The 24392-nt window shown below is 40.3% G+C and overlaps 1 protein-coding gene across 7 annotated transcripts in view; it reads right to left on the minus strand.

Annotated features, from left to right (window-relative positions):
- Fam110b (family with sequence similarity 110 member B) overlaps positions 1-24392 on the minus strand; it is a 145058-nt gene that overhangs the window by 40392 nt on the left and 80274 nt on the right. For 4 of the 7 annotated variants that reach the window (XM_031366686.1, XM_031366692.1, XM_031366689.1 and 1 more), the window contains one exon: positions 20756-20841. The gene's annotated coding sequence lies outside the window, so the exon portion shown is untranslated. Of the gene's footprint in view, positions 1-19637; positions 20842-24392 lie in introns of all 7 variants that reach the window. The other 3 variants (XM_031366687.1, XM_031366690.1, XM_031366693.1) reach the window with 1 other exon arrangement.

A 24392-nucleotide genomic window follows, 5' to 3' on the forward strand; every position in this document is an offset into this window, starting at 1 on the left:
CTTACTCCCACCAAAACACTAGGGATAGAGAACCATGTAATTTGGAGGGCTTCCTAAATAAATAATTCCGATCAATCCATATTTTTAAAGATACCCAAAAGCAGAACAAATTTCCACTCGTTTTGAATCATGAATTATGTCTTTGGATAGAAGCTTCAGGTCTTCATGGGGCCTTGTGTATCCATACAAGAGGGAATGGTTTCCTTGGCAGCACAGGGAGAGAAGTGTGGTCACAGGAAAGGGGCGTGGTGTCTACAGCTTCCTTGGGTCACATCCCTGGGCTTCTGAATAAATACCCTGAATAACCACAGTACGCATTTGCTGCAGGCTCCGCTCACTATAATGAGTTGGTTGCATAAAAGGCAGGTTAATGGCATGAAGACTGCAGGGTGTTATTTAGTCTGAGGGTGAGAAACCAGGGCAGGCTGCCGGCACTGGCAATACTACAACTTTCCTGTGTCTCTGGTGGCACTAGAAATGCCTGCTGGCCTGTCAAGTGTCCTGGGCATCGTGCCACTGTCCAGGATTCCTAACCTTCTTTCTGGACAGCCTTTCTACAACTGTGGAAGTGGAGCTTGGGTGTGGGAGAGTGTGAGCCAACCAGCCTCCAAACGGCCCTCCTATGGCACCCTCTTCATTCTGCCCAGCCAGAGACAGCACAGCCCCTGGGCAGGATTAACACTGTAGAAAAGGAAACCCATTTTCAGGGCTGTTGTTAGGAACAGCTAGTGTGTCTTTCTTTAAGACTAATAAGTGAATTAAGCCCTGGGGCCTTCAATAGTTCTATTTCCATAGACTCTTGCCATGGCCAAATTTGTTCAGCATAAAATTATTCTTGTAAATATTATGTTAAATTTGTCAAATTGGATTTTAGTCTTTCTTGGTGCCTGGACTATAAAGAACTTGGACCTGACCTAAGCTTCTACTAAATCATTTGGTCTGCTGTCAAAAACTTACTTATGGTGCAGGGACTGTGGGCCAAGCTTCAGACTGTATGTTTCACAGATATGATATAGAGGTTAAGGTCTAGTAGAAAAAAATTAAACTGAAACAGGCTGCCTATAGATGATACTTGTACCCATAAACAAGAAGAGTACTCTACTAAACCTGCTGTTCACTGTTTGCTAGGTCTTCAGAAACAGAAATGGCTCCCATGAGTCCCTGCTAGGATCTGAAAGGGTTAAATGAGTTGACATTATGCTGTCATGTGCCTATGCACAGTAGACACCCCCTGTTCCCCCAGAACAACTTGCAGAAAAAGTAATGAGGTTCTTGGAATGAGTAGAAAAGAATTTCTTACATTAGCTGCAGCTTAGTAAACGCTGAAGTGGGGGGCAAGACAAGTACTCTGTGTATGTGGAAACCTTAGAGCAACTTAAGCGGTCATGAAAAGCCAGGGATAAAGGAGGCCAGGGAAGTAATTAATCACGGATGCAGAAGAACAGTGGGACCAAAACATCCCATACCTTGGGGTGGATATTTGGGGAAAAGGGCAGCAGCAATTCTAGGACAGCTGATGGCCCCAATATTCAGAAAGTACCATGTGAGATTCAAGGTTAGGCTAGGCTTCATGTTGGTCTGAGTCAAGCCTGAGATTAAACCTGTCTGAAAGTAACATTAGCTTTCTGCGCACCTATCAACATCCCAAAGATATAGCCTAACAGCACCTACAGCTCCCAGTTCTCCACTTTTCCTAGTCTCCAAATCGCTCTTAGTTATGGAGTTTGCACAGTGGAATCTGAGAAGCACAAGAGGGTCACCTGTTCATCACATCTGTATCCCTTGGGGTATACAGAGGATCTAGTCAGCATGTCTGTGACCCTCACTGTATGGGGGGGATCATCTTTTCATCTCCACGTCCACCTTTCCTGTTAGAGAAGATCTGATGTCTGCACCCCCTTACTGTATTGCAGAGGGTCATCTAGTCTCCACATCTGCCTTCCCTCAGAGTAGGAGAATATCTTCTAGTCCTTGTGTCTTCTTTCTATCTTTCCTCCTGATAGGCCTTAGAACTTAATCATTCTTTATAGGCATCTTCACTCCAGACTCAGAAAAAGTCTTGGAATACCTTTGAAAATCTTATTTGGGTAGGGAGAAGGTATTACATGAAGCTAACTATAAGTTTATATTCACAAGAGAGCTGATCCCCAAAAGGTCAAAACCCACTGTTTCTTGTCTGTTGAGGAAGTAACTTTAGTAAAGCACTGAAAAGTCAGTATGGAAAGATCCCATCTCAGATGGATGCTGGAATGCATCCCTTCATGTGATTTACCCAACCTGTGACAGCACAGACATTCTTCAAACAACACAGGGCATTACTGCATGGAATATCAAGCATTCTGTTAGCATAGGGCCTGCTGGAGCACAGCAGGATGAGGTGGTATCACTATGGGTATGCAGGGGGTGCTGGGAACTATCTTACAAGCTGTAATCAAGTTTTCCTCCTCATAGCATAGAAATGAATAAACTAGACCCTTTAACATGACAAATAGAAGAAGGTCCAATGCTCTGTAAATAGAAGGTAGCAGTGACTACACTCCCTGCCTGAATCTATGAAGCTCTTTATATTATTCACTATGGTAACACCATCCAACATCAAACAATTTTGAGGTTTTATAGTTATATATTATAAGGTTGAAGGATACAATCTTTAATTATTTTAGACTTTTAAAAATAAAAAATTGTATGCATATTAAAAAGACATGAACTTTGTATCTTGACGACTTATACTAGCAAATGAGACTGAATTCATAGCCCCCATGAGACCAGAACTGTCATTAGAACTTGATCTGTCTATGGCCTCATTTGCCCATCTGCCTGTGGAATGTGCTAGTAAACCCCTCCCTTCAGTATACAAACACCAAACTAAAATTCAGACTATAAAACATTTCACTGAAAAGTACCACAGAAACACAAGTCTTTGAATATCCAATTTTTAGATTTCTGATGCTTTAACATGACAAGTACAAGAAGGTCCAATGCTCTGTAAATAGAAGGCAACAGAGACTACACTCCCTGCCTGAATCTCTGAGGTCAACATCTATGGCTTCAGAGTGAGGAGCATGCATTACAGACAGAGATAAAACTGCCAGTACTAAACCTGTTTAGGTGTTTTTCAGGTTACTATTCCCCAGACAGAAGAGTTTAACAAGTATTCACATTGTATAAGGTATCAAAAGTCATGTAAAGGTGACTTAAAACCAATGGGAAGGTATTAGGGTATATGCAAACAATGCTATTTTACGTAAGTGACTCCCTGAGGGTTTGGTATCTAAGAGGATCCCTGAAATAATCACCTACATTATCAACAGGCAGTGGATTGCCTTTAAAAAGATACCAGTGTACTTGAAATAGTTTACAAATACAAAGGGTTATAGGGGAAATAGTGTTTTAGTAATCTAAAACAAAATGTCAAGGGCAGCACCAATCTTTCACTACAGTTTTTGCTTTTCAAAGTTCTAAGCATAAAAATAACCATATAAATGAAAGCTGGGCAATTTGTGCTTAATGGCAAAATTATGACCATTCTGTGACTCTGTTTTTTTTTTTTTTTTTTTGGTTTTTTGAGACAGGGTTTCTCTGTATAGCCCTGGCTGTCCTGGAGCTCACTTTGTAGACCAGGCTGGCCTCAAACTCAGAAATCCACCTGCCTCTGCCTCCCAAGTGCTAGGATTAAAGGCGTGTGCCACCAGCGCCCGGCATCATTCTGTGACTCTTAAATAAGTTCTATCATTATAATGAACACATAATAAAGATAACTTAAAACACTATAATTGACAAGCACATTAAGAATTTTCGTGTGTGTGTGTGTGTTTGTGTGTGTTTCTTATTAGGACTGGTCAGAATAGAGCCTACCTTCTTTATCTTATCAAGTGCACACAATGTAGTGAGCATCTATTCTACACTTCATCTTCTCTTCCTCTTAACCTTTTATAGTTACAATAACTTCCAAGTCTATCTCTGATGACTCCTTTGGTGGAAAGCTCAGTGGTGGCACTGATTTTTGTCTATTTGTTCTGGTACAGCTGATCCTTTTCATCTTGTGCTAGCTAGTTTATGTCAACTTGGCACATGCTAGAGTTATCCGAAAGGTAGGAAGGTTAGTTGAGGAAATGTCCCCATAAGGTCTCACTGTAAGGCATGTTCTTAATCTCAATGGGGATGTCCCAGTCCATGGTGGGTAGTGCCATCTCTGGGCAAGTGGTCCTGTATTCTATAAAAAAAGCAGTCTGAGAAAACCATGAGGAGCAAGTCGGTAAGCAGAGCCCCTTCATGGTCTCTGTATTAGTTCTCGCCCCTGTATCAGGTTCCTGCTGTGTTTGAGTTCATTTTCTGACTTCCTCCGATAAAGAACAGTGAAGTATAACTATAAGCCAAATAAACCCTTTCATCCTCTATTTGCTGTTTGGTCAATAGTCTTTCATTGCAGCAAACAAAACAAAACAAAACAAAACAAAACTCTTACTAAGACATGTCACTACATTCCCTGTTCATAAGCTACTCATTTGGCCTTCACTAAGCTACTCTTGTTGGGCAATAGCCTCTAGGAACAAGATCTGGTACAATGGCAAGCACCTATCAATGTGCTTCAAGCTTCACCTCCAGAAGCACCATTTTTTCTTACTATTCTGTATCACCTCCCCACACTGACCTACTCTTGGCAGTCTTCTCTTGTCAACAGTCTGTTTCTGTCCAAAGTCTCATGAGTCAACACCAAGAGACAAGGAGGCCACACATCCACAGTAGTCCTGTCTGTGTGCACTGACCTGAAGATGATCACAGTCTCACCACTGCTGGAGCTACAAGGTTTGGAAAGAACTGCCATCACCACCCACTTCTAAGGACAGGCACCCACTATTTACACACTGATTTGTGGAAGGAAGAGCTGACTCCGAGGTTTATACTTTGTAAACACACAGTTATCATTAGCTAAATTTGAACTATAGTCTTAGAAAACTGGTTTTTATTGAAACTAGAGCACAATTAACTGGAAATCACACAGACTAGCATCATGTAAGCAAAAAAATAATGATTAGGAGCAATTTAAATCCACTAGATACATTATTCGAACTCAACAAGCTGCAAGAGAGAACTGTTAATTTATTTATGCTGAGAAACAAACCACCAGCTCCCCGAGCTTTGCAAACATTTGAAATTAAAAAATAATATCCGAATATACAAAAAATGAAAATAAGAATCTGAAAACTAATCCATTCTTTCACAGTTAATAAAATCAGGTAGAAAATGGCAGCAGACACTAAGTACTTCATATACACTATCTCTCTTGAGTCACACAACCCTGGGAAAACTAAGGAACACTACAGTGAAGTAGCTTGCCTGATCGGCCAGAATGTCATTAGGCAGCTGTGCTGTGACACAATGCAGGTGCAGGGTTTTGCCCCAATCTTAGGTAATATGCAACTAAAGTACTTTTAGGAAAACACAAGTGTTGGAAACTGTCACTTTATCCATATTAAGATATGGTTTCCAGAGGCAACTAGACCCCTTGTTTCCCAACAAGTCTTGGTCTGTATGCCTGATGGGCATGTTTCAGAGGAAGCTCATTTATTGTAAATTAGGCTGTGGGGAAGACGCCTGCTTGTATGAAACCTCTTCAACATGTCCAATAGCGCGACGTGCTAGATGCAAAGTTACCTATTAAAATGTAAACTGTTATTCCAGATGAATTTGCAAATTGCTCTAAGTCTGTGAAGAACTGAGTTGGAATTTTGATGGGGATTGCATTGAATCTATAGATTGCTTTCGGCAAGATGGCCATTTTTTCTATATTAATCCTGCCAATCCATGAGCATGGGAGATCTTTCCATCTTCTGAGATCTTCTTCCATTTCTTCCTTCAGAGACTTGAAGTTCTTGTCAAACAGATCTTTCACTTGCTTAGTTAGAGTCACACAAAGGTATTTTATATTACTTGTGACTAATGTGAAGGGTGTTGTTTCCCTAATTTCTTTCTCAGCCTGTTTATCCTTTGTGTATAGGAAGGCCTCTGATTTGCTTGAGTTAATTTTATATCCAGCTACTTTGCTGAAGTTGTTTATCAGGTTTAGGAGTTCTCTGGTGGAATTTTTGGGGTCACTTAAATATGCTACCATATCATCATGCAAATAGTGATAATTTAACTTCTTCCTTTCCAATTTGTATCCCTTTGATCTCCTTTTGTTGTCTAATTGCTCTGGCTAGGACTTCAAGTACTATATTGAATAGGTAGGGAGAGAGTGGGCAACCTTGTCTAGTCCCTGATTTTAGTGGGATTGCTTCAAGTTTCTCTCCATTTGTTTGATGTTGGCTACTGGTTTGTTGTATATTGCTTTTACTATGTTTAGGTATGGGCCTTGATATTCTCAACCACAAAAGGACGTCTGGTGGAATCAGCATTCCTGATCTTACAGTGTACTACAGAGCAATTGTGATTAAAAAAAACTGCATGGTACTGGTACAGAGACAGGTAAGTAGATCAATGAAATAGAATTGAAGACCCAGAAATGAACCCACACATATGTGGTCACTTGATATTTGACAAAGGAGCTAAAAACATTCAGTGGAAGAAAAGACAGAATTTTCAATGAATGGTGCTGGTTCAACTGGTGGTTAGCAGTAGAAGAATGCAAATCGATCCATTCCTATCTCCTTGCACAAAGCTCAAGTCCAAGTGGATCAAGGATCTCCACATGAAACCAGATATACTGAAACTAATAGAAAAGAAAGTAGGGAAAACTGTTGAGCATACGGGCACAGGACAAAATTTCCTGAACAGAACACCAATTGCTTATGCTCATTGACAAATGAGACCTCATAAAATTGCAAAGCTTCTGTAAGGCAAAAGACACTGTGAATAGGACAAAATGGTAACCAACAGATTGCAAAAAGATCTTTACCAATCCTACATCCAATAGAGGGCTAATTTCTAATATATACAAATAACTCAAGAAGTTAGACTCCAGAGAGCTAAATAACCCTATTAAACATGGGGTACAGAGCTAAACAAAGAATTCTCAACTGAGGAATACCAAATGGCTGAGAAGCACCTAAAGAAATGACATCCTTAGTCATCAGGGAAATGCAAATCAAAACAACTCTGAGATTCCACCTCACACCAGTCAGAATGGCTAAGATCAAATACTCAGGTGCAGCTCAGTAGATGCTGGCGAGGTTGTGTAGAAAGAGGAACACTCCTTCATTGCTGGTGGGATTGTAAGCTGGTACAACTACTCTGGAAATCAGTTTGGTGGTTCCTCAGGAAATTGGACAAAGTATTACCTGAGGACCCAGCTATACCACTTTTGGGCATATACCCAGAAGATGCTCCAACATATAATAAGGAAACATGCTCCACTATGTTCATAGCAGCCTTATTTATAATAGCCAGAAGCTGGAAACAACCCAGATATCCCTCAACAAAGGAATGGATACAAAAAATGTGGTGCATCTACACAACGGAGTACTACTCAGCTATTAAAAACAATGAATTTATTAAACTCTTAGGGAAATGGATGGATCTAGAGAATATCATCCTGAGTGAGGTAACCCAATCACAAAAGAACACACATGGTATGCAGTCACTGAGTGGATCAGTGGATTCCCAGAAGCTTGGAATACACAAGATACAACCCACAACCAAAAGAAACTCAAGAATAAGGAAGACCAATCCTGAACATCGGTTGTAAAGGTTTTGTTACTATTTTTACTATTTTGAAAGTAGGTAGACCTAGTGTCCTTTTCTACCATAATTCTACATTACATGCCAAGAAATATTACCCAATTATGTTTTTTGCCAGGTACACCTTGAAAGATGAATGTGATAAGAAACTCAAAGACTGCAATATGAGTACTCTGAGAAAAGATGCCTCCTATTAGCCTTTCAATTATTTACCTAGCAAATGCATACTGAGGAAGCCCAGGTCACAGCAGAAAAAGCAAGTCAAAAGACAGTTTGGCTTCTATTAAAACTGAGTTCTCACTGAGCAAGGAAGTGATGCAGTGGTATAGAGAATGACTAAAATTAACATTAACACTGGAGATTTTTAAGTTTGAAATGTTGCCCATGGACCTTGAAAATAGCAGAAATATTAGTCGGTTACTGCTGCAGCTTTACGTATGGCTATGCTGTCTCTCCATGTGTTCTGGGGTTCTCACTGAGACAGTGGCTACTGCCCCACTGGCTCCTGGTGTAGACTTGCAGCATATAGGAAGCAGGCACCAACAGGTACAAATAGTGCTTAGAGGCAATATATCCTGTTCTGTTTAGAATTATGGCTGCCTTGTTGGCTGGAAACATGTGTCTACCACAAGCAAGTTACTGTGTAGTAGTAAAGTACTACTGAGAAATAAATTTTAACAATGTGTATATATTAAATAACAATAACTGCCTGCCTATTAATGGTATATGAGAACACTAAACATGTCCAGCAGGGACGGAGATCAGAGGCCTCACATAATAAGGAAGAGTGGAGCAGGCCTGGAGAGGAAGCTTGCTTTCCCAAGCTTTAACGATATGCTTAATACTGCTATTTATTCAGAACTTAAATTTCCGGCATTTGAAAATTTTGGATGGTGTCAGTATCATCTTAAAAATTACATTTAAATGTTTAAGTGGATCACAATTTATTATTATCAACCACTGAAGACACTGGTCAACTCCTGAGATATTTTTCTCATCCTCTTGTTAAGGAATGAACAAGAAACACTACTACAAAATTGAGTGTCAGTGAGGAAAGAAAAGTTATGCGTGCATTCTAAGTGAGGAAAGTGAAGTTATGCGTGCATTCTAAGCACTGACACAGGCAGGATAAATATCACATCTCTCCATAGGCATGTTAGGATTTAAAGTTAAAAAAAAAAAGAAGAAAGCACAAACAGTAGAGTTCAACTAAGTAACATGTTCTTCCAGATGTTCTCCCAAGCCGAAAGCAGGACGTGGAAATGCTAGCCTCGGTTAGGCACAGTCATGGGGGAGCCCTCCTGGCAATAACAAGCCTGCCTTAGTATTAGTTACATCACATTTAATAGCATCCTGATATTTGCAATTTTATATAAATACTTTAAAAACTAAAACCAGAGTCTGATTCTAGATGAATTTTTATTTTCTAAAACTAGTATAAAGTTCAAATTCCAGGAACTAGCCATAAGGGTTTATAAACTAGTAAGCTGTTTCCTTGGCAACTGGCTGCTTTGCAGCAGAGAGATCAGTTCACATTTATCTTGTATCCCAGAGACCAGACAGGGATGGTTGGTTTTCAGAGTAAATAGCAGTAATAATTTGGGGTAAGGTTTTGATTTTTATTAGACTGTCAGGTGGGGAAGTTGGCATTAATATTGAAGAGTTACCTAATCTTAAATGTTCCCCTATCCTTTGATCTGCCAAAGACTATTAGAGGATCAGAGGTATGTTCTTTAGGGAAAGCTGAGGCTACCGTGCTCAGTTGACTTCAAGTCATGCCATGACTTCAAGTCATAGTCAGCTTGACTGCAAATTTCTGTTGTGAAATCTTGGAAGAGACAGGCTGCTGAACCAAAGATGGTACACATGTAACCACATGTACACATATGTAACCTCATGTGAGCTGCAATGAGTGGCCACTATCCCTTAGGAGCTTCCCGTATGCTGAGGGATGAGGAATTCATGATCAATGTCTAATAGTGACTCACACATCCCTCCACTCACATAGGTCAGAGGGTATCCTGAGCTGGAAGAAAAGGAGGCAGTCATGTGCACCCTGAAGTGAGGAGGGGCAGCATCGTCATGGACATACTTCTTCAAAGAAAGGCGTTGACTCTCCTGTGCTTCAAACATAACTCCTGGAAAAAGATGTGACAACAATCTTGGCTCACATGTCACCTTTTGGAGGAATACTGACATGTGGCCCAGGTGTGAGGAAATGAGGGCATGATGGGCAGATAGCCTCCCTCAGAGGGAAGGGGAAGCTATGCCCTCAAAGCCCACTTATCTTGAGGAGAAGACAGACTCACAGAGAAACCTAGCTTCCAGGTTTCTCATCTTTTGAGAGGGGACATGGTGAAGATTAAGAACATCTTGGAAATGTTTTAAGAAAGGCAATATTAGATGTCATAATTATTGCTGCTGCTGTTTATAATTATTGCTGTTACTAACATTAAAATTAGGTAGTATCCCTTCCCAGGCTTTGTGTGGTGTGAGGGGTTGTGCACACGAGCACATATGCACGCACACATATGGCAGGGTGGGGTGGGGAGGGGCCAGGAGGGTTGACTCATACCCATCTTTACAGGTAATGATAGAAAATCACTGAGGTAGCTCAAAGGAATGTTTTGAAGAGCATACACAACCTTAAGCTTTGTTTAGAATAAAACTAGCAACTTGCAGGTGTGCTACCCAAAATTTGTTGACATATGAGAATGACAGAAAACCAATACACATGCATAAAAGGCAAATTTTTCTAAGTAGCATCATAATAGCAAATATTAGGTTTTTTTCTGTCTGCCTGTTTTTCTCTGTGGGGAATCAATCCAAGCACCTTATGCATACTGGCCCAATTCTAGCACTGGTTCTAGAAATGCTTTCTTCTAAAATTTACCGTATGGTCTAGAGTAAATAAAGAACTATTTAAACTACTGTAATGAATAACTCAGATTCTACACTATTTCTCAAAGCCTACATATAAGTTATGTATGTTTAGTTTTCTCTCAATGAGTATTTTTTGATGTCGTATTGTCATGAGTTTTATTTTTGTTTAAGGTCTATTTATCACACCAAATTGAATCCTAAAGCAAAACTATAGCCTGCATTGGGAATGAGTGAAAAAGAAAAGCCCTTTGGATACTTAGGAGAAGGTAATGCCTGTCAGTTCAGATCCCATTACATGTTTCTGTGGGAAGGGACCCAGGCCCTTGTAAATACAGTTAGCCATTAAGACTAAGTTAGTGTGACATGAAGACACTGTCTATACAAAAGCACAATTAAAGATAGCAGCCACTGGATCAAAGCACCAGTCATCTCCCTTTAGATCCTCAATGCAAATAGCAAGGTTAAGAAAGAAAGTCAACTTCCTCAGTACTGTAGAAATAACAGCCTCCACCCAGACGACCTTCAAGTGACTAAAGGCTTTACGATCCTTTTATACTAACATCCCCTGGTTCCAGTGGACAATGCAAGGGGCGCCTGTGATGGGCAGGATTAAGGCCCCACAGTAGATGTGAGATAAAACTGCTCAGCTATGAAGGCTTTTATTTCGGCTCCTCTGTCCTTTGTTGGGCCATTTGATTGTCCTCCTAAAACTTCAGAGCCATACTGAGAATTTTTACGGCTGCTTACGGAATATTCATGGCACTTGTTTCTCATGTTGTCAGAGAAAGTAGTTATGTACAGGAGAGCATAAAACTGTTGCAACAACAAAAATGCCACAGATTTACAAGGGACCTTGGTTACAAGGCAGCTAACAAGCACAGTGTTCACCTTGCAAGCCCTCTAATCCAAAGGCCAAGGTTAAAAGAGACAAACAAACAACTATCCATGACAGTTTTTGGATAAAATCCTACTTCATCTTCAAGCTGACACTTCCTCTACCTGCTGTCACCAAGTATGCAGGCCTCATTCTGAGATGATGTTCAGTTTCCTTCCTAGATCCACATATGTTCCAGTGCACACCATCAATCAGCAATCATAAAACTTTCTAAAGTTTGGGAAATGAAGTAACTGTCACTTGGTTTATTACATTAAGCATCTATACTCATAGTGTCCTGTAACAAGAAACATCAACAATCCCTGTACTTAAACCTCTTCCAGAAATGAAGGAAACATAGATGATGCTTTATAATAAGAAAGTGGAATTCACAGTTCAGAATTTCACTATGAAAGACAGACAGTCCTGTCTAGAAATATTGTTCTATTACAGGAGCTATAAAGTAGATATATGACTTTTAACGTCATTTGGAACTGTGAACTTATCAAATCGTGAAATAATGTTGATGGCTAAGGAATACTGGGGAGAAAGGCTGCTTTATCTAGACTCACTGGATGTACACATACACACAATAAAGTGAGATTTAACAAAGAAGCTAAATTATGGTCATTCCTTAAGCTTAATTATGACAGATATAATCTGAATGTATTAGAACAAGGGTATACTTTGATATAATCTGTGCATTAATTAAAATACTTAAAGTTTTCTTTAGTTCTATTTATTTGGGATCCCTTTAAAGCAAGGACTATAGGTTTTGGGGACTACGTACCAGGTGTTAGGGGATGTTATGTTTGAAAAAGACTCTTGACCTTGGCCAATAGCAATTTTTTTTGGAAAGCTGCAAATTAATTTTATGAGTCAAATCACATTCCACTAATAACAACTGGCTCATGCCTATATTAGTTTTATTGCTTTTACCTTTGTGCTGGTTCCGTAGAATGAAATAATTTGGTGCTGAGTGAACTTTAAACTGGTTTGGTTTTGTTTTGCTGTGGGTTTCTCTAGAGCAGCAGTTCTCAAACTGTGGGTCACAATCCTTTGGGAGTTGCATATCTATCAGATATTTATATTATGATTCTTTTTTTTTTTTTTTTTTTTTTTTGAGACAGGGTTTCTTTGTATAGCCCTGGCTGTCCTGGAACTCACTCTGTAGACCAGGCTGGCCTCGAACTCAGAAATCCACCTGCCTCTCTGCCTCCCAAGTGCTGGGCTTAAGGGTGTGCGCCACCACTGCCCGGCTTATATTATGATTCTTAATGCTAGCAAAGTTGCAATTATGAGGTAGCAAAGAAGTAATTCTATGATGGTTGTCACCACAGCATGAGGAACTATATGAAAGAGTTGCAAGCATTAGGAAGTTTGAGAACTGCTGCACTAGAACCTAGCTGACATGGACAATCTGTGCACCACAGACTGATATGGAGCAATTTGGGCTGAAGTAAAGCATTTTTACTTTGAATCCCATAACTCTGCTACTCTGGGTCTAAGAATCACCAGTGGCATGCAATTCACCTGTTCTCCTGATGAATAAGTGCAACTCGGGTCCCAGGAGTCTAGTTGTGGAATTGTGATGAACAAGGAAATACATAGGCTTGTAGCTTAGCTTTTCTACTTAGGACCCATGCATCTACAAAGCTGAGATGCCAATTGTGTATACCTCGCCACTCAAGTCTACTGAATGGAAGTGCTTTGTAAATTGTACAATCCTATGACAAAAAGCACAGTGTCAGCTCTATTGGCAATCTCAATCTGAACTGCAGAAAGCTAGGTAGCCCTGTCATGGATATGGAGGACATGAACATGGTCTCTCTGAGAAGAATATGTCACAAACATGCCTACTAAATGGGAAGCCATGTCTTGGTCCAAAGTATCAAGAGGTTCAGTTCATGGACAACTCCCACACCGCTTTAAAGCAGTGATGGCATAGTACACCATGGTGGCCTGTTTATCTCATGGTGATTGAGAAGGATAAAAGGAGAGGAAGGCACTGGGATCCATGGCAAGGGCACAGCCTAATGACCTATCTCCTTCACACTAGGATCTCCTTCCTCAAGGCCTGTCTGAGCTTGAGGGAGGCATCAGAGATCAGCACCCTCTCTTCCTGAATCAGTCTTAGTAACCTCATAAACACTTAAGGCTTCTTCACTGAGCCAGATCAGGAGATCCAGAGTTAAAACCAACTTGTTACTCTTAACTGTCTATCATCTAACAGAGTACTGCAGAAATAATGTACTACAATAGCAGACGGATCATGATTAGTACCCTGTGTGTACTCACACACTAACAAATGCCCAGGACTAGGCATGTACACTCTTCTCAAGGGCCTCTGAGCACACAGAATGCCACCTTGAGCAGGTACAAATACAGGTCTAAGAAGCCTTCCCTGTGGAGGGAAGTATGAGATGGAACTTTCCTCACAAAGTAGGCCTGACCCAGACACAGGTTCTACTTGCAGCTCTCTTGGCTGTCAGGATTCTCTGTGATTTCCAGAGGACATGATATTATCACCCCCCAGTGACATGCCAATCTATTATGGACATTTAAGAACTAAGTTAGGGTTTCTTTTGCTGTTGAGAGACACTATAACTATGGCAATTCTTATAAAGGAAAGCATTTAATTGGGGCTTGTTTAGTCCATTATTATCAATCATGGCAGGAGGCTTGGAGGCACAGAAGCAAACATGGTAACGGGGAGGAGGCTGAGAGTTCTACATCCAGATCAATAGGCAGAGTGACACTGGGCCTGGCTTGAACTTCTGAAATCTCAAAGATCCCTCTTCCCAGTGACACACTCCTCCAACAAGACCACTCCTACTTCAACAAGGCCTAGCTCCTACTAGTACCACTTCCTATACACCTATGGGAACCATTTTTCACTGAATAAAGTTTCAAGAAGGGCTTCTGAGCTGCAAATTTGATCCTCTTCAGCTGGCTCATACATTCTCAAGACATTGTAGTGATGGAAGATTGAAAAGTTGCTAGGACTTTTAGCCAAACCCGCAGAATGAGAAGAATGTCATGCTGGCTTGCTTACATTTGCTTATATTTTTGGGTTGATGTTTGTGGTTTTAATGGAAAACTTGAAATGATTTTATCATATAGTTTGAAATGAAGCAAAAAATTGCTTAAAGAAAGTACTAATTTCAGCACCACTTGTATACAGACAGTACTACGGCACAGAGAACTAACTGCACATCCCAGAGGCCTCTTTATGAAGGCTGGTCCTAGAGTGGCCCTCTTGTGAAGTACTTGGGACCTTTGGTAGGCTGGCTTTAAGTCACAGGGATCGAACCTTGGAGATTAAATGACCTTATTGTTCTGACTTGAGATGTGATGATGGATTCTGTCATTCATACTGCCATGATGTGTCATCATCTGCTGTTCTTACATGAGCTGAGTAGATACAAGTGCTATGGCTGTGGTCTTCTAAAACCATAAGGTAAATAGACTTCTCACTACTTTATAAGTAGCCTGTCATAGGTATTTTGTTACAGATGAAAAGCTGACCAATAAACATGTTTTATGTTAAGTTGGAAAGACATTTGTTGTATTATTTACAGATTTGCTAGATGGTTAAATATTCTTGGATTCTGATAACACATAGGCTCATGAGCATGTACACACATATACTTACATATAAACACACACATACACATACACACACACAGACAGAAGGGGTGGGGGAGAGGAAGCAGAAATCAAGAAGCCATCCCTAACTGGAGTGAACCAGGTAATGCAAAGAAGAGTAACGAACACTGACTTTAGACAAGACAAGATTGGAGATATTAGACAAGTGATGGTTTTGTAATATAAATTTTTTAAGACATAGGTAAATAAATTATGAGCAGGGGAGTGAGACAATAAAAATTTCCAATTGATAATTGGAAATTGGGCAGGTTTGAGAATAGAACTAAAAGCAGAAAACTGGAACAGGCTAAGTCAGTAAGAGGTTTCTGGGAAGGAAAGATTGTCAGAGCACAGGCTGCCTCAGAGAAGGGTCTATAGCACCTGATGTCTGAAGCAGCAACACATGAAGATCAGTCACTCAGTGAGGCCTGCTCTCTGACGGCTTGCTCACTGCCTGTCATAGGAACGTTGTTTGTCTGAGAACTTAGCATTGAGGGTGACAAACAGAGTTAGATCCATTGTCTTCGTTTCTTTTACTGCTGTTTTGATAAAATACTCTGACAAAAGCAACTTAAAGCATAAGGATTTCTTCTGCCCATTGTGGCTGGGGATTCAAGGTGACAGGCGCTGGAATCTTGTCATATAGTGTCTACAATCAAGGACAGACAGCTATGAATGCATGGTAGTGCTCAGCTCAACTTTTCCAGTTTATATCATCTACTGTCTCTTACCCAGGGAATGATCTCACAGTTAAGATGGGTCTTCCCTCAAAAATTATCCTAATAAAGAAAATCCCTACAAGCATGGCCAGACGCCAACCTGCCAGGTGATTCGAGTTCTGTCAAGCTGACAATTAACACATGGCATTTCAAGACAGGGACACTTGAAGAATATGTTAGCTAAAGAGCAGGCATAGAAACAGTGGTGTCTCCTTTACTCTCCCAAAGACAATGGAATACAACCTGAAGTACTGTCAGGCTTTCTGTCACACTTTCAAGAACAGAAATGAGTTCTTGACTCTTGCAACAGAACTGAGTTTTTAATATATTTTCCTCTCTATGGCAGATATAGAGCAGAGTGGAGTATATATACTCTAGTACTAGCTAACTATGTGGTCATCTGCACATGTATCTCCATGTACATGTCAGTACGAAAACATTCTTTCACTCCATACCTAGAAATGGCAGCAGACACTTCAGAGGGTTAGAAGAAAATGAGAAGCTTTGTCTTGCTTGGGACCACAACAGCCACCGTGCCTGCCTTCTTCTCTAATGTGCATGCTTTTACAGCCTCATGCAGCACTTCTTAACTTTAGTCTCTTTATCTCCCTTCTTAAACATATGGAATCATTCTAATTCCAAACTAGAAATTCTTATTTCTCTTTTTATCATTCTATCTCTATTTCCTATTTGATTCCCATTGTCTAAATTCCCACAACCAACTTTTATGTCACATTTACTACTCCTTTACTGAAGATAAGTCAACAGGTGTCAAAGTTAAACAGGTTTGACATTAGAGCCCTGGGTTCAATCATAAGGATGCCCTTTGGTCTGAGGTTTACCCTCTTTGATCCCTGCTACAGTGGGAATTGGATTTTTGATGGCCCCTCAGGCCTGTGTGTCAAAGGCTTGGTTCCTAGGGTATGATGTTGTGTAGTGATCTGCCCTATAGTAGGGAGTTAGGTCAGCAGAGGAGTATATTTTCAGGGGACTATAGGAAGCTACTCTTCTCTTCACTTTATGTTAGTGATAAAGTGACCATATTACTGTGTTACATGCTCCCCATAACAATGCAATGGCACTCTCAATTAACAATAATAGATCTGTAAATCACATACTGGAACCTCCAAACTGTGTGCCAAAGTATACCTTTTCTCTTGATATATCCATTAATGCTGGTATCTTGCTGTGCTGTTGAAAAGCTCATGAACATAGCCCCACTTCTCTTCATCTACACATGAAGATTCTAATGTTTTCATTTCAGGGTAGGAGTTAAGGACAGATGTGGTATGAGTCACCTCCAGCACACTGTTCACTTCCATATTATAGACTCAAGTGTAGCCTGGCCTTCATTTCTATAGATTCAACCAAATCAATCACTGACTATGATACTTCATGATCCATTTCTGTGGATAATTAACAACTGTGTATACAAGACACTAGAATTAGCCTTTTACTTGATTAAAATGTCATTTGAAATGTGTCAGATAATTTAATTGGCAACAGTATTACAATCAGTAATTCTTAAACCTCATAAGAAATATGAATTAAATCCTCAAAAACTAGACTTAAATTTTCTGTCCTGAGCAGGAGAATTTTCTTTTAGAGAATGAACTATTCTTACAGAAATCTTTTTAGAATAAACATCTAAAACCTTAACTGCTTTTCCAGAAGAATGCCCTATCTGTTCCCTCTTGTTAAGAAGCTCTGGCTGCCACATGAGTCTCATTACAGTAGCTGACTTGCCCTGGTTCCTGAGGAGGCCTTGCTCAAGGTCAGCTGAGAGGGCCCAGGGGACACCCCACCTGACTGGGCTGGGGAACCTGAACTCTGAGTCATTCTCTTGGCAAAGGGCTGTGCTGGATAGAGAAAAGCCAGAGGTGCTGATGCGAAAGGAAGCTGAGTCACCATAGGGAACACAGGGCTCTTTATTGAGGAAACATTGAATCCAAAGAAAAGAGGAAGTTAGAGAAAACTAACAGGGCGTTTGAATCAGGATCAGTTAACACCAAAAAGTGTGCAAGGGCTGAATTTCCTCTCAGTGATTTCTCAAGCATCTAGTTGGCATAGTATAAAAGAATTACAATCTACCCCACAGAAGTTTTGAAGACATTAACTTTTCAAGGAGAAACTGACCTTATCAGTTACTTCAGTTTGATTATGATAGCAAGAAACTAAAAGCAAAGGGAGCTGGAAGTTTGTTTCCTGAAGCTGCAGCCTCTTGAAGGCCTCTCATCTCAGTAAGTGGTGCCCTCATCTCTTTTAAAATGACATAGGCTACATGCTCAGGGGTTCTCTTGTTCTAGGATAATTAAACTAAAAAGGCATTTGAGGAAAAGAGCATAGTAAGTTCATTTTATTTCCTATCATTTGTTTCCCTTTTTAGTTTCTATGAACAGAGAGCCATTTCAAATACTCAGTGTCTACTCTAAAACAACATCATTCTAATTACACTGTTGAGAACACTGAAAAATGCAGGTGATGGAGATACATATGTAAACACAGGGATGCTAACCTATATAATGCACTAGCTTGTATAGGAACAGTGGTTAAGGACCATCAGGGTGATAACCTGTATAATGCACAGGCTTAGATAGGAACGGGGGTTAAGGACCATCAGGATGCTAACCTATGCAATGCACAAGCTTAGATACGAAAAGAGGTTAAGGACCATCAGGTTGCTGGCCTATATAATGTACAAGCTTAGATAGGAATGAAGGTTACAGACTATGGAGATGCAAAAAGAAATTGGTAGATAAAAGCATATGGACAAGAGGAAAACAAAACACATACTTCTTATATTTCTTGCAGCACTTAAAAGAATGTTTGCATGTCATTTATGAGGAAACTGCAAGATCCTATCAGAATTAACCAGTGGCAAGGCTAAGAATTTGTGTGTATAGCCCAGCTAATATGTGGACAAACCACACGGTTCAATCTTTCTAACCATGCAAACACAGGATCTGCATCAGTAGCTCTGAGAAAGTACCACACAATTACTTACGCCCAGGAAGGTAACTGACTGCCATCCCTGGATACCAAGAAGAGAACCTCCTTTCTTTGTGCTAATGCTGTACCAAATACTTGCCTCCCCTTTCTATGGCTGGACACCATATCAATATCTCTATTGACTTCCTGTTATTCTCATTTGGCATTTGGGATATGATAGTAGACAGACAAAAGTGACCAGACCAATCCAGCTGCTTGGTCAAGAATGAGAGAGCTGAGGTTTCTTCCAGTTCTACAGAGGTCTCTGCTTATTTTCCTGCCTCTAGGGATGCAAGTACAACTGTTCGTAGCAGGTGCCTGTTGAACATACACATCATGCAGGCACATATGTGAACAGGAGTGGAAGGAGCACAACAGGGGCTGAAACATCATGGTTTGTGCCAAAGCTTGCAGGCTTAGCACCCTGTCTCAGGAGACCCCGCAGTAATGGATTTACTAAGATCACTACACACCCTGGAAGACGGGTTCTCAACTTTCCCATTGCTGTGGTGACTGCCCCCAAACAATAAAATTATATTCATTGCTACTTCCTAACTGTAATTTTGCTACTGTTATGAATCATAGTGTAAATATCTAGCTCTTCTAATGGTCTTAGGTGATTCCTGTCCTGTGAAAGGATCATTCAACTCCCAAAGAGGTCCCAACTCATGGGCTAAGAATTGCTGTTCTAGAACAGTGGAGAATATTGGACCAGTTGGAAGCATTCTCTGCTAAATCAACCTGTGCTGAGGTACAATTCTATAGCTCTAGCTCTACCAGGGTTAGAGAAAGAAGACAGGGAGTTCTGTTCAGCCAACTGAAGGCCCAGCTTCCACATGAGAACCTACATCTATGATGACGGCGAATAGACCTCAGGGTGCAGTGTTGAAGGATGCCAGGGGGTTTTCGTAAAATTAGTCTCGTGCTGTAGATTGCAGAATTCCACCTTGCCTAGGCTGATTCTTCTTTGGCATCAGAGTTAGACTGGGAGGTTCCTGAAGAAGTGATAACATCAGCCAAGCCTACCTTAAAGAATTCAATAGAAGTAGTCATAAAATGCATGGAGGACCATGTAAGCAATGACATACCATACACACATGCTGGGAAGGGGCTGGAAGAAAGCTGTCCATCAAAGCAAAGGCCATGCTCACCTGCTATGTGGTCAGAGGTTGTAGCTGTGTTTCTATGGAGAACCTTTCCCACTCCTTATCTCACAGAATGTTTGACTCAACTAGAGAGATAGGTCAGGTTTTTCTAACTCTTCCCAACATTTTTGGTTGATAACATTGAGTTTTCTGCCCTTCTAGAAAGGGATCCATCTGCTTCTTATCTAGCCACTGCTTATCCCCTTCCTCAGCCTGTCTTTGGGTAAATGGGTCTGACTATAAGAGGAGAATCAGAAAGGTTTCTGTGTTGTCTCTGTTTGTGGAAGAGACCAGAAAGAAGGCCTAGGGTGTGTATCCAAGCACCTTGAGTCCAGGTCTGCAGGTCTGGCTGATCTGTAACATCTATCTGGTCCTCTCTGTCACAGTCCCTAGAGTGGAACTCAGCCTCTGTCCTCATCACTCTAATTCTCATCAGCAAGCTTACCACATCAGCTCCCAGGATCCACATTGTCATCTCCTCTCTAATCTCAGAGAGTTTACTTCTTAATCAGGAGCAAACAGGCTCATTTCTTAAGTTGTCTTCAAATTCAGGCATATAAGTAGCGCCTTTGGAATAACTGAGGGTGAGTGATAAACATTACTGTCCATAACAAATGACAATTGCTAGCAATATTCAGACAGGAAATGAGAAACCTTGGTGACAGCATCTTGGTCATGGCTGGCCTTACTTACTTATTTAGTGGCTGAGAGCAAAATACTTAAAATCCCAGGCTCTTTGTCTTAATATAACAATGATATATGTTTCAGAGGCAATCAATATCTTCTGCTTAGAATGGATAAAAGCAAAGCCATACACTTACCTAAAAGGCAATGAGTATTTTATGGAATGCAGGCAGAAGCCCAGGAAAACCTTCCTTTTTAAAGCACTCTCTGCAGCAGGAGGTATCTGGAAAAAAAAAACCAGGAAGAGAAGGTTGTTAGTGTTTTCATATTTGGCAAAAATCGGGAGACCGTTAAATGTAGTCAGCAACAGAAAATGGTAATTCCATTAAAATAGCTAATATATTTAAATACTAGATAGATGACACACAAGTAACACAAATTCATTCATTTTTGTGTATTTTATTTATAAGGTACTTCTACATTTCAATTCGTGCTTTATTTTGTTTTTAGAAGAGAATTACACCTCAAGAACAATTCTACAGAAAGACTAATGTGAAGTGAGATGAGAGAAACCACATAAGCACAATGTCAGCACTGGCTGCTGTAACCACACACAGAGCAGGTGACCCAGGTCCACCCAAGGGAGAACCTGGTAAGCACCAATCAGCAGGCTGGAGCAGAGATCCTGGTGGCCACAGGATGTCCCTGCTACAAGCAATCTCTTCATTCGTTCATTCATTCATTCATTCAGCAAGTACTGACTGGGCATTTTCTATGAGCCAAGTACTGTTCAAGGCTCTAGGGCTTTAAGGTAAAAATCTGTGATTTTTTTGGAATTTACAATCCAGAGAAGAGTAATTGGGGAAGAAAACCAAAATGAAAAATAAGATACCATCTATGTCCTGCTGACATGCAGGCACTTATGGGAAAAGCCTAATGGGACTATGACCGAGGCCCCTAGGGAAGCATGTTCCAGGCAGAGAGAAAAGCCAAGGTCCTGAGGCCAACTGGCCTGGCTGTGGAAGAACTCAAAGGCCAAAGGAGGGGAAAGTGTGACTCAGCAGAGGGGTGGCCAGTGCAAGCCTGTGGCACATATAGGAAGCCTATGAAAGGCAGAAGCTGGGAGGAAGCAATCAGACATGCCAAGCCTAAGAAGAGGGTGGCTTCCCCAGGTCACCATGCCTGAGTGCTGCTAGCTGTCCAGGCTAGCATCAAAGAGGAGCAGTCTTGCAGACTCAGCCAGTGGGGTGCTATGACAGTTATAAGTAGAGGCAGATCACATAAACATTTGAAAAAGAAAGCATAAAAGCTGGTTAGGGAAAGTACTGTAAGAGGGGTTAGCAGGTTCCTTGACTGAAGAATAAACACAATACCCATTTTTCATTTAGAGATTTTTACATATAGTAAGATACAGCAAAAATTCTTGGCCTTTGAAGTTATACTCCCTTACCAATTCATCAAGACTTAAAAGACATCTGAATTTAAAGCATGTGAATCTTTCAGAAACTACTTTCTACAAGTGCTGGAAAAGCAGATGCCTTAGTCATGGCAAGGTGCAGCAGAGAGCTATAGTCTAAGGCCAGGTTTTACAAGGGCATCTTTACTGAGTATCTAGAAAATAAAGGACAAGTTATTAAGAATCAACTGGCACCCAAGACCAGAAAGAGCATTTTGTAGCAATATAAACAAATCCAAAATCAATCATAATTAATGACTGAATTACTCAGAATATAACAGTCATCAAAGTATTTTGTGATTCTTTCTAGGTGAATTTCAAATAAATACATAGATTATCAAGTCCACTGTGATGCAGATTAACAATAAAAATGTTTCCAGGCAGCAACCTTACATGCATTCTGAGACAAATTAACAGAGGAAGAGAGTAAATGATAGTTTATATTTCTTAGGTGTCTAAAATAGAACATAATGATACTTCCAGATATACAGCAGCTCTGTGGCCACGCACATGCATGCCTTCATGGCATGAACAGGAGATGTGCTGCATCAAGGAGAAAACTTCAAGCTGTGGGGAAGCTGCATCTTCAAGGCCCTCTTCCACCTCCTCTCAATGAACTGGTTCCTTACACTGGCATCACCAAATCAAGGCTCCTGCCCCCACTCCTAGTTATTTAGTGTCTATCTTTCCAAGGTGGCACTTCTTGCAGTAAGGGTCAAGACTTTCTTTCTTTCTTTCTTTTTTTTTTTCAAAAACATACAGCAAATTAACCAACCAAAATAATAATAATAATAATAATAATAATAATAATAATAATAAACAGTTAACAGAGCCTAGCTCACGATAAACACCTCTTACTGCAGAATAAAATAATGAAAGAAGAATAAATCTATTTAAAATTTTTTTTCAGATCCAGGCAACTTCAAGAGTCAACCCTGAAATATTCATCAACTGCTAATGACATCACCCTGTTCTTTGGGAATCACAGGTACCCAAGTGTCCAGTAACAGCCACCAACAGTGCTACCCTAATATTCCCGTACCCAGTAGCTATACTTTCCATTGTTCTTCTTTGTGACAATTATTTTTTCAGACCCTGTGCAGCCCTGCTATTTAGTGGCATATCATACTTTATAGGAAAGGGGTTGCTACATTTAAACTGGTTCCTGCATCTATAATTGTAAGCTTCCAGAAGAAAGAGACACAAAGTATCAAATATTGAAAATGTTTTATCTATTTTTGGTTTTGATATATTGGGAATTGAACCGAGGACTTCTTGCATAATAGCCAAGAGCTCTACCAACTGAACTGTGCCATAGCCCCCCGAAAATGCTTAAAGTGTCATATTTTATGTTCACACTGATACACTTGTTTTTGATTAGTCAGAGCTATCACTTTTCTTCCAATGAGCTACAGAATCAGGAGGAGAATGAACAAAATTTTCAAGTGTCAGAAAACAATTCCTTTCTATTTTCTCGTCTCAGGGATAGATTCTCCCTAATGTATAAAACACAAAATAGCTAAGTGGTGAGTCTGAAGATACAAGTGTATGTCTTCATGTCACTGTACAAAAACACCAACTTCTTTTAGTTCTGCTATGAAAACAGCCTTGTAGTAAATGTTACCTGGCATCATGGGCCATCAGCAGGCAATGCACAGTACACACATTTATACTTAACGTTTTAAGAAATTCCTTAAGCCATGGTGATTCTTGAAGAGCCAGCCTCTGCCCCAGGGCACAGACATAACTACTGTCTAGCTTTTCCATTAACATACAACCCTTGGGTGTAGCTCACAGGAGGGGCCTTGCGCAGCCTTATAGGGGAGAGTGCTTCCGCAGTCAAGGAAGAAAAGACAACAGCTATCTATGGCTAAGGTGATCCCCTTAGAGAGGTAGGGAGTATGCCAGCAGACTAAGGAGGAAGGAAGGGCTGAGGATACAGCTCAGAGACAGACACTTGTCTAGCATGTGTTGGGCTCTGTGTTAGATCCCAATCCTACAAATAAATAATTACTACATATAATTATGATATAATTGAGGTTGTTATATATAAATGAGGATATTATACAACTACATCAATGTATTCCTCTGCACATGAGCCTAAGTTTTAAAAGGCAGAATGGTTCTGTCTATGTCTGCAGTAGGAAGAATGTCAGCCAAAGAATGACAGACATACAGAAAAGGTGCCTAGACTCTTGTAGACAGAAAAAACAAACAAACAAACAAACAAACCATCCTGACTGATTGTAAATTTTAAAGTGTCAAAAATATACATTTTTATTTTCTTTATTCAAGCATAGCTTCTCTGTAATGTATTATGAATAAAAAGTTAAGTGATAAAAGTATATGATGTGTTACTTTGCAAAAACTTGACCTCC

The sequence above is a fragment of the Mastomys coucha genome, unplaced genomic scaffold (genome assembly GCF_008632895.1).
Source record: "Mastomys coucha isolate ucsf_1 unplaced genomic scaffold, UCSF_Mcou_1 pScaffold14, whole genome shotgun sequence".
Taxonomy (NCBI): Eukaryota; Metazoa; Chordata; class Mammalia; order Rodentia; family Muridae; genus Mastomys; species Mastomys coucha.